The 15152-nt window shown below is 42.2% G+C and overlaps 1 protein-coding gene and 1 long non-coding RNA gene across 2 annotated transcripts in view; one reads left to right on the forward strand and one right to left on the reverse strand.

Annotated features, from left to right (window-relative positions):
- hs6st1a (heparan sulfate 6-O-sulfotransferase 1a) overlaps positions 1-15152 on the reverse strand; it is a 78370-nt gene that overhangs the window by 39920 nt on the left and 23298 nt on the right. The gene's annotated exons all lie outside the window — the stretch shown is intronic.
- LOC118567069 overlaps positions 10084-15152 on the forward strand; it is a 37498-nt gene continuing 32429 nt past the window's right edge. The window contains exon 1 of the long non-coding RNA XR_004933455.1: positions 10084-10191. This is a non-coding gene — a long non-coding RNA (uncharacterized LOC118567069). The remainder of the gene's footprint in view (positions 10192-15152) is intronic.

Raw genomic sequence — 15152 nt, forward strand, 5'->3', positions numbered from 1 at the left:
ATGGACAGCAGAACCCAGTAAAACTAAAGACATGCCTTGCTCACCTGCCTCGTTTAAGGTCAGAATTTAGGATTTAAAAATAAGAACGTGACTGGGCAAAAATGGCCTCCATGAAAGAATCCCAAGGAGAAAACTCTGCTTTACCAAAAAGAACACAAAGGCCCATCTCACATGTGCTAAAAAAATTCATGAACCCAGAGAAATTTTGGAAGAATATTCTGTGGATTATAGAGATAAACTAACACAGAAGTTACCTCTTTATCAGAGAATCTGATAAAGAGGTAACTCTTTAGCTATACGTCATGCAGGAGGAAAGGGATCGAAAGCAAGCCAGCAAGTCAACCTACGAGTGGCTCAAAACAAATCAGGCATATAGCAGAACTGGACTGTGGCTCGAATCAAATTGAAATGCTTTGGTATGACCTGAACAGAAACAATCATGCAAAGGAGAGCGCGCCAAAACTCCACCAAGGTGACGTAAAGGATTCACTGTCAGCTGTCAAAACCGTTTGGTTGTAGTTGTTGCCGCTGAAGTTGAACCAGCCACTTATTGGGTTTAGAGGACAATTACTTCGTCACAAAGGGTCTAATTTAGTTTTTACTTATATTAAATCACCGCATTTAACACCTACTCGAGTTATGTTTGTCTTTGATGATCTGAAACCTTTAAATGCAAGGAGGCAAATACTTTTTCTTAACACTGCACGTAGCTGGAAAGGTTTGCAAATCTAAACAGAGGAGAGAACGATTTCTCCGCCTGCTGAAAAAAGCAAAAGGTTAACAAAAAGAGCTGCAGCTGACGGCAGCTCACAGACACACGCTGGCAGTGTGAGTCAGGTCTGATCAAGCCTGATCCAGTCCTACGCAAACCCGCCGTGCAGCGGAGGTCAAGGGCACCCCCGTCGGAACCTCCACCTGTCAGCGCAGGTCGGCGGGAGAGGGATTAGGGCGAGGCGCGGTGGGGACAGATTAAAAGGCGACGCCAGCAGAGATCTGTAGTGCCAATCTGCCGAGCGGTGGGGGATCCGTCACTTCCAGAGCGTCACGGGATGAGGCGTGATTGATGTCGCATGCAGAAGCCTGCGCTTGTATAAAAAAAAAAAAAAATCAGCTCCAAAGTCGCGTATCAACAGACGTGCGCATGCTCTGACAAACGCCTCACTGCAGCGCGCTGATGTGTAATTTTGCTTTGAACCTTCGCTCTCTGCGACTTCCAAAGATGTTACCGCTCCAAACAGCCCCGAGTCAGAGCGAGTAGTATTGCTGATACAACTCTGCTAGCTTAGCTTTAATGTGCCGGAGTTTAAAGGCACTGCAGAAAAGTAGAAAGCCTTCAGGGCTAGATGTGATGTCGGCAATAAGAGGCTGCAAAAAAAAAAAAAAAAAAAAAAAAAACACTGCCACAAACTTGAATGTAGTTATTTCAGATTTTATGCAGTTAAAAGAAACTGGAGCACAACTGTGAGGTAGAAAATAAAATCTGAATCAGCTTTGTTGGTGCCCGCAAACAAGGAGTTTGACTTCGGTTCCAATGAAGACATTTTTAATATAATTAAAAAGGAAATTTAGAATAAGAATTGGGTGTAAATAAGTTTATATACAGTGTTTTTACAAATGAGAAAGATGTGGTTGAATTCCAGCAAATATGCAGAGCAACTATATGAGCCCATTAGAAAGAACGCCTCGGGGAAGAAGCCGTCTCTGTGGGGGCTGGTTTTTTGTAAATTGTACTGCCGCCCTGAACGTAAAGATGTAAACTGTTTGTGTCCAGGATGTGTGGGGTCTGCAGAGATATTAGCTGCCCTTTTCCTGACCCCAGACATGCACAAGGTCTGGATGTAGGGAAGGTCAGCCCTGACTAGGCTTTGACTAGGCCATTGATCTCCATCCAGGTTTTCTTCTTTGATTGTCTTGTATCTTGCTCCATCTATCTTCCCAACAACCCAACTTTCTGTTTTTCCCCACAGCATGATGCTGCCACTAAAGGGCGATGCACAGTTTATCACCATACAAGTGTTGCATGTTCAATTTTGGGTCTCGTCTTAGAACACGTTCTGCTTCATGTTTGCAGTGGCCCATACATGGGTTCTGAACTCTCTTTCAACAAAGACTCTCTCCTTACTCTCCTATAAAAGCCAGATTTGGGGAACACGTTACTTCAGTTAAACTCTGGACCTGTGCCGCTCCTCCCGATTTATCGTCGGCCCTCTTAGCCGCGTCTCTGATTAATCTTCTGGTTAATGTCAGCTTAGGTGTGCAGCCATGCCTTGTTGGCATAGGACATGTGCCGTAGCCTTTCCAGTTTTTTTAAATCGATGGACAGAACCACGTTTTCTAAGATGTCTAAAGTTTGGAATATTTTTTTCTCTAATTTATTATTTTTATTTGGTTTATTCGACGGCCTTCATGATGCTTCTCGTTCCCCAATGCAACACCAGAAAAAAAAAAAAAACACAAAGAAAATAAATGACAGGCATCAGCATAAAGGGGGCTGAATAAAAATATGCCGCTATACAAAATTATGCGCTACACTGTGTTAATTTATGACATACAACCCCAATTTAGTTTGTGGACGTAGTATGAGACAAGTCAGAAGGGTGGGAATACTTTTGCAAGGCGCTGCATTTCACCCCTTACGTCTTACAGCGAAGAGAAAAGTCAGTGCCAGATCGCCGTGTCGGTGCCGAATCTTTTTCCGGCATAAGCAATCGCAGCGCAGCCACTTGCAGGGTAAGGCCGCGCTTTGTCCGAACGCTGACATCAGTGGAAAACACGCACGCTTGCAGTTCGCCCTTGGGGAATGCGAGGCTGTTGCTGTTGGAAACAGTCGACGTTAAACACACAAAGGAGAAGCCAATCCAGATGAGCTAATAATGCTGTTTGAAAACACACACACACACACACGGCTGACACAGACACTCATGACCACACAGGAACGCTTCGTAAACACATCTGCAGAGTCCCGCTCCGTCTTCCAGCGGTCCCTCGTATTCCCCTCCCCGCCTCCCTCCCCCCCCGTATGTTTGCTCCCATTCAGAAAAGCAAAATGTGGAAAACACACACGCCTCCAAACACTGATTTAATTAGCTGATTTAATTAACTGATTACCAAACTTCTATCTCAATGCTACAAACGGCAGCCAGTATTATTAATCTTTACAGCAATCCCGCTGAACTTCCCACTCACTAGCTGTTGCACGGAGGCAAACAGGAACGCTGCCCTACTTTCACACTCAGTGGGTGTGTGTGCTTGCAATCAAGCCACTGTAAAAACCCAAGCGCTCTCCCTGTGATATGCGAGCATGTCCATGCACGCTCCGATGCAAACAGTGTGCCTCATCTCTGATGGGAAAAAAAAAAAAAAACAACCCGAAACACACACACACACACACACTGTGGTTTGGAAACTCTCCCTCCGGTACTCATAAGCTGTCACTTCTGATCTCCAGTTGCACTTAATTCGTTGAAGGTGTGCGCGCATGCCGCCGTTCTCTAACAAAAGGGGAAAAGAAAGGGTCGCAGTTAAATTAGCTAGTTTCATTCCATCAGTGCTCATCATTATTTCATGGATGCCTGAATATTTTATTCACTCTGTGTGTTTTTTCTTTTTTTTTCTTCTCCTGCACGTGTGTGTCAGCATGCATACGCGGCTTTGTGTATGGGGTGCGTGTTTATTACTCTGCAGCTTCTCAAACAGCATCTGTATGTCTGCGTGTGTGTCTGTGTGTGTGTGTCTGTGTGTGTGTGTGTGTGTGTGTATGCTGGGACATTAAGTATTAACTGAGCTGGGTGGTCCCAGAGATGAACGTCCAGGTCCTCAGCTATCCCAGCATGCTCCGCCACTCTCCTGTCTCACATTTCCAGGAAAGGAGCCTGGGGAGCTGTCAGTGTGCTCCGTGCAGCTTTTTGTTAGTGAGGGTGACTGTGTGTGTGTGTGTGTGTGTGTGTGTGTGTGTGTGCATTGTCAGAGAATAGGAGGCGACCCATCTGAAAACCCAGAAGAGTTAATAATGCTGTTTGAGAAGCTCTCTTCAAACACTCACACTCTCTCTCTCTTTCTCTCTCTCTCTCTCTCTCTCTCTCTCTCGTGCGCGTGCGAGCAGACAAACAAGCGCGCACCGGGCACCTCTCCTGCTTCCTGTCTAAATGACACGTTCTTTTCCGTCCCCGTCCTATTCCCCCCCCCCATCTGTGCTGTGCGGAAAAAGAAGGAAGAGAACCGGGAAGGTAAGGCAGACTTGGGGAATGTGTCTGAAAAACAGGTGCAGCCAGAAAATGTCTCGCCAACCATCCCACCTCCTCCCTTTCTCTCAGTCCTGCTTTTTCTTCCTTTTTTTTTTTTTTTGTCTTCCTTGTATCGTCTTTTGGCATTCCCTCTGTTCCTTCTCATTCATTCTCCCCCAAATCTGGGTCATCCTTTTATCCTATTTTCCCTATGACTATACAGTAGGTAGGAAGCAGGGCTAAAAGAAGAAACTGTTTCATTTAAAAAATAACAATAAAAATTAAAATTAAAGATCAGTGACAGACAGCTTAACTGATAATTGATATTAGGGCTCCTTTATCGCCATCGCATTTTCCCTGAACTTCAGGGATTGCAATAAATCTCAGATATTTTACTGATGTGATGCTACCTACGCTCTGGCCTCTGTCATTACAGGAAGCCTAAATCAGAAAGACATTTAAATGGCAGAGTCAGGTACTAATTGATAGCGAGTCAAACCATCACTACGTCATCCACAAACATTACCTCATGTTTTTTTGAAATCCTGCAACCCTAATAGATCTAAACTAAGGTTGTGGATCTCTGGCCGATGTGATGCTTGTCTCGATAAACTCCCAACGATCCGCTTCATTTTAGATGCACAGATGGCAAAGCAATACGACACCGGATGATTCACTCCTCCATCACGGTGGAGTTTGATCCACTGATTTTCCCCGCATGGCGTCTCTATAGCGTTAGTGGACCCTTACCTTAAATGTGACATTTCCTTTTTCCTGTTCAAGTCGGACTCTTTAAGCAGATAAGACAGCAGCTTTTGCTGTGGGACATTCAGCTTGCCTTGTTGTGCATGGAAACAAGCTACTGTTTTAAATGGCCTCAGTTCTAGAAGCCTAGTAACCTTTTTTTGCTTCCTTTAACTAAATTTTGTAACACTTCAGCAATACTGCGTTCAGATCAGAGGTTTTTGAGCGTGACGGGCATCGGGTATACATGCCGTCTAGGGTGGACACGCCTCAAGGGGCTTTGAGACACATCTTGCGCTGCGCGATTTGAAGCTTTCCGCACGTTTTGTGCCGTCCGTTTGGCTAGACGCGCGTTAAGCGCCTCTACAGCGGCCGATGCACACTGCAAAAACACGACTAAAAATAAGTAAAGTTTTCTTGAAATTAGTGTATTTGTCCTTGACTTGAGCAGCAAGTTTACATGATCTGCCAATGGAATAAGATTTTTGCACTTAAAATAGGATCAACTCATCTCCATCATCTTATTTCAAGTGTAGTTTACCTAATTATCTTAAATTAGGTGTAAAAATACTCATTCCATTGGCATATCATCTTATTTACCCGCTCAAATTAAGGACAAATACACTAATTTCAAGAAATTTTTACTTATTTTGAATTCAGTTTTTGCAGTGCAAGAGTTGGAAAATCTGAACTTTTGCAGCTGGATGCGTGGCGTCAACCAATCAGAGGGAGTCCGCTGTGTGAAGTAGTGGGGGATTTTCCGAAAAATAATATTTTTACTTCTTGTTATCACTGATAAATGTTAACTTCAAGCCTCCTGAGTGAAGCCCACTAACCTGAGACATATGGACAAGTGCTCTTCAGCGCCTGTTGGTGTCCTGGCGGTAGAAGCGGGCACCGATGCCGGTCAGCAGGTTGTCAAACTGGGCTCGGGTCAGACGTAAATAGCGCTTGAAAGCGACCCTCGTCAGCGGTCCCGAAGTAGGTGGTGAATCTCACCAAATTTAAAACGCCTGTGAATTATCTGGTGAATTCAGACACGCCGCAGATTATAAGTGACCCAAGTTGAGGCATTGGATGGCTTTTTGGTATGAACGCAACAATAGACTGAAAAAAGTTTTCTTTCCCCATCAACAATGTCTACATGGATAAGAGTGAGCCATTGGTACTTAGGTATTGGTGTTTATTAAGCTGAAAAATAAGTTTAGTAACTTATTTAAAAAAGAGAAAAAGATATTCTGTCTCAACTGTGGATTTTATTGCTCAGTAGATTGCAGGAGGAGGTTTTGGTGGGGAAGTGTGTGAGAAAAGGCCCTCCTTGACCCAGTCATTATGGACGGTTTGAGAATGGGATTGGGAAAAAGCAAATGATTTTCAGTGTTATTTTTGGCTTGAAATACTCAATATCTACATCTGACAAGAGGAGAAAAAAAAAATCCTCACGAAGACTTCATCTGCACAGGTAAACAATCACAGAGGAGAGCTCGACCTGAAACAGATTTTTCAACAGATGGCAAAGCCGAAAAAAAATCGAGGGAAAGAAGGGAGAAGAGCTTAGGCAATGAAGGATGCAGAGGCAAATATATGGAATGGACAAAACAGACACATCAGCAGCACAACACAGAGAACACCTTTTTTCTGAGAAATGAAATGCACCACAGAACAATGTGCACACACACACACACACACACACACACTAAAATCTTCATATGCACACAAACATGACAGCAGGTCTGCACAAGTGATGTTTCAGGCATAGGCTGAGCTGCAAAGGAAAGATAAGGGACTGGAGGGCGAGGGAGGCTCAAGAAAGCAAACAAGACGGGATGGAGAGAATGCAGAGTGACGGCAAATTGGAGGAGTGGCGCTTCAGAGGTGAGAGAGCTCACAAGAGACGGCTCTGGGAAAACAACATCCAGCAGGTGACGAGACCTGCACACACTTGGAGACGACAAAACGGCCCCACTTATCAAGAAATTACATGGACATTAGAGGGTCCCGTGGCAAGCCTGAGTGGGAGGAAAGGAAATCCTACAATCCTACACGGAATAGCCAGAACATCCCAACAGAGAGACCACGCACACACAAAGGAGCACAAATAAAACCTTCAGACCTACAAAGTCAAGTTAAAGTTTAACAAGTTTAGTAAATCAACACACAAGGGAGCTCTTGTGTGCGCCCGACCTTTGATTGGAAGCATGCGTGGCTCTGTTAATCACAGACGAAAGCAGAGTGTTTGATTAACAAAGCCGGGCGGCTCGTGTTTGAGTCCTGTGACCACTGAACTGATTTTTCACAAACAAACAGGGTTCGGATAAATAAAAAAAATAGAGCTCTTACCTGTGCCAGAGGAGGTCACGTTGACCAGGATGAAGGGGCGTGCCATGGAAGAGAGAAAAGAGAGAGGAGAAGGGGGAGGGGAAGGTGAATAAGGATTTGCACCGACACACGGGTGTCACAGTGTTTCTCGTGGGGACTGTACAAAGCTTGAAACGACTTTATGAGTTATGCAAAGGTTTTAAAAAGCTTTAGAAATGCCAAGATTTCTGTGTCATATCCTGGAATTTGTTATTTCTCCCCACCGACTGCGTAGTTGGGGGTAAAAGGAGCACAATCCATAGCAGCAAAATGATTTTGAATATTCCTATGAATATTGATTTTGCCACAAATTTCTTTTAACCACATACATGTTTGCATTTCTTTTTCAGAACAATCTTACTTATATAACCAGCTTTGTTTACAGCTATGATCCACAAATACACCAAATTCCTCATATCTGACTCAAAAAATAAACTATTTCTCATAATAAAAACCCCAAAACAAGTTCACTGGACTTTTCTTGACACCGAACACGAGTTGCAAAAATTACCGTATGAAAGGGTACGATTTAAATATAATAACGCTGACAATATGCAATTACTTCCCAGTCAATCATGTATATGCATGCAGGGTTTTTATATCTTGTCAGATGAAGACATATAAATGCATAAAATGTTATACATCCTAAAAAAAAAAGTGTATCCATCTATTTAGAATGAAAATGAGATAAAGGAGGAAACAAAAGGCTCAACTCTGATCCTTTTTCTGTACTTTTTATTTCCTGAAGCTGACATCTGGCTTCGCCGCCCCCATCTGGTCAGCGTCACTTCTGGTGGAGCAATATCAGCCGATCCGACTGAACCGTCTCTAAATAAATATTTTTGTACCATCATATCAAAAACGTTTTTCTAACCTGGTTTATCAGTGTGAAACAAAACCTGCCAGAAAGTTTGACCCTCTATGATCTTGCTGGTGTGTTCAGATTTCCAAGGTCAAGTCTATGCCAAAAACACAACCAAAAATAATAAATAAGTGTTGGGGTGTAACATAGATTTATTAATATATTAAAACCATATAATATTTCTCCTCCAAGCGTAGGTGGTGTCATTGCGTGACTTAGTGAAACAAATGTTAGCTAGTCCTTTTAGTCCTGGACTTTATAATAACAACTAGCGCGTTAGCTTATGGAGTCTTTTTCCAGATGGGAACTTTATTGAACTGTTCTGTTGTTGTCAAAAATCTAGCATTTCAACTAAAGAAACAACGCTTCGCCTGGCAGTGATGTTGGGGTAGGGGGATATATTGCTATTGTTTTATCGCCCAGCTCTAACCTGAAGAGCATCATATCACCTGGTTCAAAATGTGAACTGCTTAAGATTATTAAAACTTAATTGCACCAACTTAATTGTTAATTCAGAACCGAGATTGTGCAAAATAGTGTTGGAGGTTCATGACCATATAAAAAGATGCATTTTTGGCATTAGGACAACGCTGGAATTAGAGAGCCACAAATACAGCAACATATGGACAAGTCAAACCTGAACTACAATACTTACTAATACTAATACTAATAATATATTCTTTAAAAGGCCTCATAATTTGTAAAACCACACTTTTAAGTTTTCCCAAATGTATAGCTTGCCTCCTTAACTCAATATTGCGCATCTTCTAGTTACGTCTCCTAATAATACTTATAGCAAAACTCTAACTGTAATTTTGAATAAGAAGTCCATGCCTCTGCCAGATATGTAAAAACAAACAAACACTGAATAGTATTCACATAGTAAAAATACAAAAAGACAAAGTGCTCCTGGTTCCATCAAAACTACAAGACCTAAAATCCTACAGATGCAATATTAACAATAAGAGTGAAAGGCACAACAATAACCAAGTAAATAAATCGATTTCTATATAAAAAAAATAAAAGAAATACAGTATATCTTGTAGACGTACGCACGATTTGCCAAAGCTTAGTTGGATAACCTAATCTTTTTTGCTAAAGTTATCAAACAGAGAGAATGTCATGCCGGCCGGTTCCTTGAGACAACCTTTTAAAGTCCTGAAGCAATCACAGAATCAGTTAATAAAAATGTCATGCTTCATTCATTTCTGGGACAGAAAGGTTATTATCCGACAGACTGACAGGTGAGGCTAAATTAAGAGGCTGGGGGAACCGGCGGAGAAGGAAAGCCGCGCTCTGATAGGTGGATTGTGTGTTTTTGTTGAAAGCGTGACAGAGGGGACAGCAAACAGACGGGCAGACAGACGTATAAATCGGGAAGACAGAAGGAGATGGACAAGTAGACGCACGAGACATGCTGGAAGTGACAGAAGCATCGCGCCAAAAGCAGGGAATTTGTGCAGCCACGGGGATGGGGAAGGCTTGACACCTCATTATAAATGAATGAGCGATGCGCGCTCAAAGAGGCTTGCGCTCAGGGGAGAAACACAAACACAATGTGAGAACCCCCCCCCCCCCCCCCCCCCCCTCCCGTCCCGTCCCTGGAGTAGGCAAGCAGATGGACAGGTAGCGCGGACAAGAAGAGGCAGAGAGGGAGCGAATCCTAACCCCGCTTTGGTACTCTTCCAGATCTTCCGCTGCCGAGGGCCGGAGCTTTCAGACGGAGATCCAACTTGGACACGCGCTCGCTGCCAGGCAGGTATGTTCAGACAGAGTCTAACAGAAGGATGGAGAAATGACGGGGGATGGTGACAAACAAGAGTGAAAGTGTGAAAAGGGAGCGAGAGAGAGAGAGAGCGCTCGGCGGATACAAGCGCGCGCGTCTGTGTGTGTGTGTGTGTGCCAGAGCCTGAAATAGGCCTGATGGCAGCTGTCAGCTTCTATCTGATGGGAGACGGCGGAGGAGCCGGAGAGAGAGACGCCGAGATGACAGAGTAAGCACAGGTAAGAAACGGGAGCGTCAGAAAGAGACGCTGACAAACACCGCGGGAGGAAGATGGATGGAGGGGGGTGGGGGAGGTAGAGAGGGGGAGCACTTATACCTCGGGTACCACATCCCGCAGTGCACATCCGCAGCAGTCAACAGTGTCAGGAGTCGTGCGCGCCGGTGTGTTTGTGTGCGTGTGTGTGCTTTCCCTGCAGTAGAGTCAATTTCACCTCAAAGTGAAATTAATCAAAAGGGGACGCGGCAAAGCCGACACAGAATGCATGTGCGGTCATACATATGTATATAAAAGCATTGAAATTCAAAGTAACCGTCAGGCTGACAGGCCGGCTCGTGCACAAAGATCGATGGACGGAAGAAACACGCTGTAACCTCAATTCAGCTGACACTTAGGGTTGAAGAGAAGTTTCTGTCTGCGTTTAAAGTAAGCACGGGCCGCTATAATATCCTCACAGTATAATAAACTCATGTAAAAGTACCACGGCTTCACGCTGTTTAACACACATTTAAAACTGGAACCCATAACATGATCTAATCACTTTTTTAAATATAAAACAGGAAAGCAATTATTTCTATCGTTGCTAAAGTAATATATTCAGTTTTAGTGGAGACACACCAATCACAAAGACTCCGTGCTCATAGCCTGCAGCTCCAGTTTTAGAACATTATCTTACAGACATGTAAGGTAATGTGAGGTGATAAAAGTGATGAGTGGTGCTCCGTTAGTTTTTGAGCCATGTTTTGTTTGCATCTTTCGCACCCAGAGCAATTTCCAAATGGTCAACTTTTCTGTAACCCAGGGGGGAAAAAATTCTAGGAGGTTTCCTCAAGCCGGCTGACAGGCAGTGTGCAGCAACAGCTAAGGAAGAGCGAATGCTCTGTTAATCTACGCTCCGTACAGGCGGAAAAAACCCTGGCCACATTCTCTAGAGCAGGGGTTCCTAACCATTTCAGCCTGTGACCCCCAAAATAGCAGTGCCAGAGACTGGCGATCTCGTTTTGGCAATATGGCATTCCTCAAATTACTAAATTTAGATGCATGCATCGCGGCCATCTTGCAGAGCAATAATGCTTGAATAGTTTACTCGTTTGAGCCAAATAATGAACACATCTGTCCTGCGTATCGCCTCAACAGATGTAATATGGCAACAACAAAACACAGCCGTTGGTATCTGCTGGAGTGACCCGTGATCTGATGATCGTGATAATATGAAGGGAGATTTTTTTCCCCATTGATTTTCCAAAATCATAGAGGGCTGCAGAGAAATGTCAGTGTTGGATACGAGCTTGTAACCAGGAGGACTTTACTGTGGAATCTAACCAAAGACACCTAAATGTAGTCTCTGCATTTCCCCGGCCATAAGGAGCCAACCCAACACCTGAACGTCCAGACCTGAAACCAGCGACTGCAGTATCTGTGCAGGTAGGCGACATTTATTTGGCTTTTTCTCAGTGGCTTTAAACCTTTATACAATCCATTAAGGGTGTTCATGTGAACATCACTGTTGTGTAGTCTGCTCATTATAAGCGACTTTGGGCTTGTTTTTCTCTAAAGTCACTTGCAACTTCCGTGAGTCGGCAGTTCCAATTTCTTGGGGTTGTTTTAGAACGTGAAGTCGCTTTTTTGGGCTTTTCCCCTGCATTAAAATGCGGAATGTGGAGCATCTTATAAAGTGACACTTTGATATCAGTTTTACAAATCAGGAAATGCTCAATCTTTTTAGCACATAAGCATCGTGATGTGCTAAAACGTGATGTCCTGACCTCCCATTGGGAACCCCTGCTCTAGAAAATTGTATTTCTATTTGTATTGTATTTGCTATAGATAAAAAGCCTATAGATTATTCTCAAACACGGGTTAGGAGGTTATAAGGAAATTATTACATCATGTCCCCTCTTACTTCCAATCCTAAACACTTCTTTGCAACTCAAAGCTCCTTCCTAATGCCTCTGCTGAGTCAGCCACTCAGCAGGCACAATGCAGTTGTGTTTCATGGCAGAGACATTAAGGGCAAAACGCACACACATAATGAACAAGACTGCATAGGCCATTCAGGAGACAGATTTTCCAGAGAGGAAAATTGCTTCCCTTGTGGAGGACTTTGTTCTACACAACTCTTTTTAGAGGCAAAAACAGTGAAAGAAAGCTATATAGCTAAGATAATACCCCACACAAGCACACAATCCAGTGATGTGCATCAATCAATTGTCCAGTGTCGTAAACTGGCCAATTTTCTGCTCAGAAAGTGACATATCATGCAAAGTCTGCTTTTGTTTAGCCTTTATATACATTTTGTTGTGTACTTAGTCTCTAGGAAATTGAATGTAGTCTCTCCAGGTACTGTGAAAATATCTTTAGATTCTGTTTGGGTCATATTTTTAAAGCCGTTTAGTTTTTTCTATTCCCTCTTACATTTCTTTAACAATAACATCACAGTATTTGCTGCGTAGCTGCTAAACAAGTTCATGGACTTCCCGTTTACCAATTTTGCAAACCCACCATTTTTGTTCATCAACGAGATGTTGTAGTCCAAGAAGAATGCCGAAACTACAAGTATATGAGTCAAAATGTTCGGTTATTGGTCATATTAATTAACAGAACTCAATACACCTTCTCGCCGCATACTACAAAGATATTTAAAAGACAGGCTGGTGGGGTAAATTACGAGGAATTCAAACCAAAGCAATGCAGTTCTACTTTATGTCGACGACAACTGATTGACTTAAATGTGAAATGGAAGGATTTAAAAGCATATGTCCACTTTAAAATATGAAAACTTCAACATTTTCCATCTATAAATGCCACAAGTAACATCATGTTCTTATATTTTGTTTTGAGCATAATAATCGTTTAAAGATTAGGGACATGTGCTAGCATGCATTAATGAGGATAATCTTATTCCAATTTTTGTTCTATTTAAAACTACCACTATCAAGACATCTGCTGCACCTCTTTTATTTGTGCTTAGTATTGGTCATATTTACTGATGAATCTAAAAGTTTAGAGAAATCGAGTTTCTATGTGTTATAGTCCTCAGAATTTCTTCTAGCAGACCAAACCAGAAAGAAAACCAGAAACCAGTAACTGCCACTAAAGGCTTGAGTCTTTAATCTCTTTAATTAAGTTATGACAAAAGAGGTGTCCAATCAGTACATAACATTTATTAATCTCAATTAATATAACTAGAAATGAGCAAACCAACTAGCTAGAGATTAGACTAAGCCAATATGACGTTATCTGCTCTGACTGGTGGTCGGTAGGGTAGGTTAAAAGCTAAAAAACTGAAAAAATTTCCCCCATTTATGAATTAAGAACTTTGGGTATTTTTAGTCAACAAGAGCATCAACTAATATCCTGTACGCTTTGGTGCACCTATTTTAGTTTACTGAAACAAAAACTCAGATAAAAGGTTTGAGGTATTTGCCTTGATGAATAAATAGGGATGAAATCCAAACGTCCACCTCCATCATTAAAGCAATTTTTTTTTTCTGTTGTGTCTAAGATCGTAAATAAGTATATTGACCAGGGAGGACCTGATTGGTGCATCTAAAAAAAAATGTTAATCTCTCAGTTTATTTTGAAACTAATAATTAATGGATGGTCCTGCATGTTCAGAAATCAGATAAAGATCACTCCTCACCAGCTTAACATAAATCATGATTCATAAGCTTTTACTCTGAGTCTGGATCAACATTGATAACCACACACTTTAAGTCTGCTACAGGGCTTTTCAACACAAAGCGCCTTCTCTCGTTTTAAAAAATGACCTTTAAATAATTGAGTCATTTTACAATTGTCTTTAGAATTGAAATGGTTTAAGCGATAACTTTAAATTTGGTGCGTTGCCTTTTTCTTTCTGCCTCCTCAACAAGGGCAAAGTCTGATTGTTTTGTTCCCTGGTGAAATTACACGCCCCAATTTCTTATGTGGCCCAAAAGGCTGAAAAGCCATTTTAATTTAAAAGCGCTGCTTCAACTAATTTAATTGTAACACTGACCAAAAATGAGTGGATGAACACAGGCCAATAGGCCAGGCCAAGAAAACTGATCTGGTGTGAAATGTGTAAAATGAGACTGAAATATAAGTAAATGAGGAAACCCAGCATTTTATCCAAGAGTTACAATAGAAGTTTGGTTGAAGCAATCTTTGGTTTTTGTTCAATGTTTAGCAGTCCCAAGTTTTCTTTATTTGCCGTACATTTGTAAGAATCCACAATTTCTTCGTTGATAGTAGAACAGCAAAAAGCGCCTTGACTAGCTTACCTTCATGCTCTTTCAGGAGGAGTGACTGCTGCTTGTCAACACTCGATGCAATCTACTGGTTCCTTAGATAGGAAACGTTTTGACCAATCTATCTGGATTATATGATTTAATTTGACTTTATAAAGTGCCTTGAGTTGACCTGTGTTGTGAATTGGCGCTATATAAATAAATAAATGTAACTGTAAATTGAATTCTTGTGATTTCTCATGAGGCATGCAGCTTACGTTTTAATTTGATACCGCGATTGGCTAAAGCCAACCTTTGGTAGGCAGCACCAGGTGTCGCTTCGTCCAATCGGCTCCTTTCCCCAAACACATACAAATGAAGCACTCCCAGATTGATGATGTGCAGAACTACAGCGCTCCACATTATCAATCTGGTTGGCCAGGTTACCGCTTCTTAGCCACTAACGATAAATACACATGCTTGTTGTTGGCCCCCTGCTGGCTGGCAAGAGAAAAAAACTGGACTTTTTTGTACTAATATGTAAACATCAATGTTCTGTATCACAGCTACAGAGAGTATATCAAGAGCTGTTGCTTTGTTTTGGCATGTGTGGGTAAAGCCCCATCAGCGTTGAACTGAATTTTTAACATTTGAAATGTATAAGAAGAATATGACATCATTAGGAATAGTATGACCTTAATTTAAAACTTTTACAAACGTTAGTATTCTTTGAGACCAATGATCACCAGGC

The sequence above is a fragment of the Fundulus heteroclitus genome, chromosome 19 (genome assembly GCF_011125445.2).
Source record: "Fundulus heteroclitus isolate FHET01 chromosome 19, MU-UCD_Fhet_4.1, whole genome shotgun sequence".
Taxonomy (NCBI): Eukaryota; Metazoa; Chordata; class Actinopteri; order Cyprinodontiformes; family Fundulidae; genus Fundulus; species Fundulus heteroclitus.